Raw genomic sequence first — 5,640 nt, 5'->3', positions numbered from 1 at the left:
ACAAAACATTGTTTGCCAAATTTGCGATTGAGCATTCTTAAAATGGAACCAAATTTCTCTGGTTCGAGGTTTGTTGTCCTGAATTCATCAAAACCATCTATGAGAATAAGCACACTACTACCATTGTCTTTAATGAATGCTTCCAAACCACCCCTATCTACTGCTGTATCATCTGCTAAAAGTTGAGAAAATACCGACTTAACAAGCTCCGACGTTTGTTTGAGAGCGGACATTTTCAAGACAAACAAAAGTGAAAACTGTCCGAGTGCAACACCTGTAGCCCAGTCGTATGCCATTTTGTCAATAATAGTTGACTTCCCCATCCCAGCTGACCCACACAAAATGGCGCGTCTAATCACTTTCCCGTCTTTTGTTTTAGCGAGGAAAATGTCCCCATACTCCCCAACATCACCCTGTATGTCATCCTGGTCTCCCTTTTCTAATTGCAACTCTGTATATATGTCCCTTATATGTTTCATATCGTCATCGACCCAGGGTATTAACTGAACGTAACTACCTGTGGTAGTATACCGGTCTTTTAATTCACTCCTGCACTGATCAGCTGCAACATTACTCAAACTGGTTTGCGCTCTTCCCACCTCGGCTGTTAAAAAGAAAAGAAATAATGTTTATATTTGTGAGCAAAATGTAATGCTATATCAGGCAAAAATTTTAATGTTGCAATTGGTTTGTGCCCCAAAAGGTGCAAGAATTTTGCATTTGAAAACGTTTTTTTCTTCAGTGATTTGTGTTGGTACATGGCAGTAAGCCAATGGGCAAACCTTTCTCAAAACTGTTAAAAAATGAGCAGATTTTTTTGGTTCACTTTGTGCACAAATCCCCTTAACCAAACACCGTCTCCCTGAAATGACATTGCAGCAACAGCGCACTCAGTTGTCGAAAAAAAACTTAGAAAATTTAACTGTTTAAGAAAAGGGCACATTTGCTTCGGCGTTGTGTCAGAAAAAAAATCATTTCGTGGATACTTTTAGGCTTTTTTAATGGCTTGATTTGTCTGGTCTTTCCAACTTCATTTTTTTTTCATTGTCAAATGTAAGTGCACGGATTGCCAATCTTTGTTCAGTTACTGAACATACCTAATACGCTCCGAACCAAGTCTTTCCTGCCCGAATCAATCAGAGCCTTCTCCAACGTCCGCCATGCTTCGGTGTAATTGTCTTGCTTTCTCCACCACGTGCTTAACATCTCAAAGCACTGCCTTACAGTATCGTTGGGATGATCAGCCTTTATTACATTAATAGCTTCTCGAGGAGAATTTAACTTTAAGGCCAATTCTTTCCAGTGTGTTCCGATCATCTTAGAATGGTCCCAAATGGATTTGTCGTCAGGTAGTGTACCTATAAATGAATATAATGACATTGCATCATGAACAAAGTGCATTCAGTTTAATTTGAAGTCATAATTAGTATTGATAAAATGTATTCGGAACGAGGGCGTGAACATTTTTTTTCTAGGTTTTCTGTCACGTCCCAACATACGAGACGTGCGTACTAGTGTTGTGCATCGGGTCGGGTTGACCAAGCCAAACCGACCCCAAAACTGACCCAACACATTAAAGATATTAACCGAGTCCAAACCAAAACCGATTTGTGCTCCTTAAAAAAACGACCCGATCCGACCCGACCTAACCCTACCGAAATCAAGGAAAACCTACCCATACCCCCAAAACAAAACACACAACTATATCTGGCTTGGGTAACTGTGTCCGTATTTTGGCCCTCAACTCATACCTAGCGCCGCGTGAAGATCATCGTCTCTCAGTTACTGAATCGTACTGTGAGGCATTCACAACATAAGCTAATGGTCGGCCTGCATGTTTTAGACCGCGGTGCTTGACTGCACACAATTTTTTGTATTGCCAAATGATTAAAGATGTCCTGTCGGTGCTTATATAAGCATGTATATAGTAGATTTTCTAGTTTATTAAATTTTCAAATTTCTATTATTCTACCAATAACAAAATTATGTTTACTTTTACTATCTTCTTTTGAATAATTATATCGAATAAAGAAACACAAATGATTAGTTCACATAATTATTTAAAGTCAATTATCGCATGCGTCTGTTAGTAAGGGAATGATTGTCGAATGTTACTTCCCTTGAAAAATCCTCCGGAGCCATGAATCAGAACAACGTTTAATTTATGTCATTAATTAGTAGGACTTGCTAGAACACATTTTCTTATGGAAAAAGAGAGAAATCTGAATTTTGGGGCAATTTGTATTGTGACCTCTGACCCTTTATAACATGCCACAGTAATGCCGATTTATCTGGCCTGTGAAAATTGAACAATAAACTTATTTCAAATCACATGCCATGTTAATTCAGCAACACGAAACGTTTCGTGCACGCATATTAACAACATTTTTATTTGACTAGCCTGAAGAAGAAAATAAATTTACTTCCCTCCACATTTAAGTACTGGAAATAAATCTACTTGCTAACCGGATGTCTATGCGCTGAAAAGGAACCCAGAACCGGAGGTTTGCAGCCGCCAAAAACAGAAATATAGTAGTTTCATCTTAAATTTGCAGTATTTGAGTGAAACACTTGCTGGGAGCAAAACAGCAAATTTGTTGAAGAACACGAAATTACAACTTTACCAGTTTGATTCTTGGTAATAGAAAGGTCATACAATCAAATGAAAAAAGCAAACGAGAGAAAAATAACACATTATATTGGATTCTGTGTAATAATTTACCTGATCTGCTTTCTGTCCAAGTTACTCCCACTTGCTCCGTTGGTTGAGGTTTGTCTCGCTCAGCAGCTCCCTGTTGTCCCTGTCTCTGGTCCTCAGATGGTGTAGTCTCATTCAGCTTGATCTGTTCTTCAGCCACTGCCTCTTGAACCTCTTGTTGAGGTTTGTCTCGATGAGGACCTTCCTCCTGTCTTGGTCCGCGTCCCTCAGATGATGTTTTCCTTTTCTCCCTTTCTGCAACTTCTTCCTGTTTCATCTTCCTTTGCTCTTCAGAAGGAATCATTAAAGCCAGCTCAGCACGCCCGATTGAATTAAACGCATCTCTCAAACTCTGAAATCCTTCCTCGCGATTTGATTGCTTTCTCCACCAAGAAAGCAGAATATGCAGGCTCCTTTCTTTGTTTTCTTGGCAGATTTTTTTTAAATGCTTGATTTCGCCTTCTCTGTATCCCAGGGATTTGGCCAATTGTTTCCAGAATGATTCAGTTTTCGAAGCCAAGTCCCGAAAAAACTGATCATCTTCAGTGTGTTTGTCTGCCAAATACAACAAAAGCCTCTTCGTTACTACAATGCAATAGATGCCTTTTAGTTTGAAATTTTCAAAAAAGAAATTAAAAAATAAACACAAAGAAAAAGCAAACATCAATCGTTTTAACCGAAATTGATTTGAGCCCCGTAAAAACTGACCGACCCGACCTGACCTGACCAAAGTCAAGGAAAATCGACCCAAACCGACCCCCAAAACACGACTATATCTGGCTTGGGGACTGTGTCCGTATTTTTTCCATCAACTCATACCTAGCGCCGCGTGAAGATCATCGTCTCTCAGTTACTGAATCATAAGTGTGGCATTCACAACATGACCTAATGGTCGGACTGCATGTTTTAGACCGTGCGTGCTGGTCTGCACACAGTTTCTTTATTGCCGAATGATTAAAGATGTCCTGTCGGTGCTTATAATCATGTATTATAGATTTTCCAGTTTATTAGATTTTAAAATTTCTATTATTCTACCAATAACAAAATTATGTTTACTTTTACTTTCTACTTTTGAATATATCGAACAAAGAAACACTCATAATGATTAGTTCACATAATTATTTAAAGTATAGTCAATTATCGCATGCGTCAGTCAGTCAGAGAATAATTGTCGAATGTTAACTTCCCTTAAAAAATCCTCCGGAGCCATGAATCAGAACAACGTTTAATTAATGTCATTTATAAGTAGGACTAGCTCGAGCACAATTTTTTATGGAAATAGAGAGAAATCTGAACAATTTTGGGACAATTTGTATTGAGACCTCTGACCCTTAATAACATGCCACAGTAATGCCGATTTTTTTTGGCTGTGAAAATTGAACAATAAACTTATTTTCAAATCACATGCCATGTTAATTCAGCAACACTAAACGTTTTGTGCACGCATATTTACATAATTTTTATTTGATTAGCCTGAAGAAGAAAAAAAACTACTTCCCTCCACATTTAAGTACTGGAAACAAGTCTACTCGCTAACCGGATATCTATGCGCTGAAAAGAAACCCAGAATTGGAGGTTTGCAGCCGCCAAAAACCAGAAATAAAGTAGTTTTTATCTTAAATTGATAACCTTTAACACTTGCTGGGAGAGAAAGAGAAAACTTAGTGAAGGGCACGAAAAAGTGCATCTTGAACTCGATTCGGTTCTTGATAATAGAAAGGACAAACAATCAAATGAAAATAGCAAACGAGAGAAAGATAACACATTACATTGGATTCTGTGTAATTATTTACCTGATCTGCTTTCTGTCCCAGTCACTGGTTGCGGTTTGTCTCGATGAGTAGCTCCCTGTTGTCCCTGTCTCTGGTCCTCAGATGATGTAGTCTCATTCTGCTTGATCCTCTTCGTTACTACAATGCAATAGATGCCTTTTAGTTTGAAATTTTCAAAAAAAGAAATGAAAAAATAAACACAAAGAAAAAGCAAAAGATGCCTTTTAGTTTGAAATTTTCAAAAAAAGAAATAAAAAAATAAACACAAAGAAATAGCAAACAAATAATAAATCTGATTTTCTTAAGTATTTGCTTATTCTTGTGTTGGCCTTTGTTGAAAAACATCGTAAAAGGAGGTGGTGACATATTATTTACATCCAAATACATGTACTACCGCTAATATATAGAGCATCTACCGTTTTTACCGCTCTTTTCCCGTGAAATTAATCTAGTTGGAGGATCTAGGATCGGATGTGGCATTCCCAGCTGAATTATGAGGGCTAAACGCCCACAGTTTTTCTCCATCTTGAAAGGTAAAGTTTCCCTTAAGTATTTACCTTTTTGTCCACCACCCAGTAGGCCATCAGTACACAGACGGAGTGAGATGTTCTCGTCCTGATGAATTCCACAGTCGTGAAGTGTCAGCAAGTTATGGAGCTGGCAAAAGAAAGAAGATTCTTAAAGGACACGTTTTTCGAGATTTAACCCTAAAGGGGCCGGAGGGCGGAATCCGCCCCCCCCCCCCTCAACATTTTCCGTGATAGCCTCTCTTAAAAAAATGTTTCGCAACCCGAGCTGTTATGACTTTTTAGCCTCGAGCTTTGCGCATCTTTTGATACCAAAAACATAAAAATCGGACAACGGGTTGCAGCGTAGCGAAAAATTGTCCGGCGCTACGCGCCGTGAAAACTGAATTTTCGCATATACGTCGTGTACACAGAGCAGAATTGCCATTCGTACATATGAATAATTAATTAGCCATAATTCCAAAACCCTTTGACCTATAGTCATGAAATTTCTTGGGTATGTTTAGGAAGAGTTGCTCTATGCATGTGCCGAGTTTCAAAATTTTTCGTCACTCGATGGCCGAGATCTTGGGGGGGGGGGCGGAATCCGCCCCGCCCCCCGGCTGAGAGATGGTCAAAATAACCCGGCCCCTTTAGGGTTAAA

The sequence above is a fragment of the Patiria miniata genome, unplaced genomic scaffold (genome assembly GCF_015706575.1).
Source record: "Patiria miniata isolate m_02_andy unplaced genomic scaffold, ASM1570657v1 HiC_scaffold_19, whole genome shotgun sequence".
Taxonomy (NCBI): Eukaryota; Metazoa; Echinodermata; class Asteroidea; order Valvatida; family Asterinidae; genus Patiria; species Patiria miniata.
Note: the sequence above shows the minus strand (reverse complement) of the source record.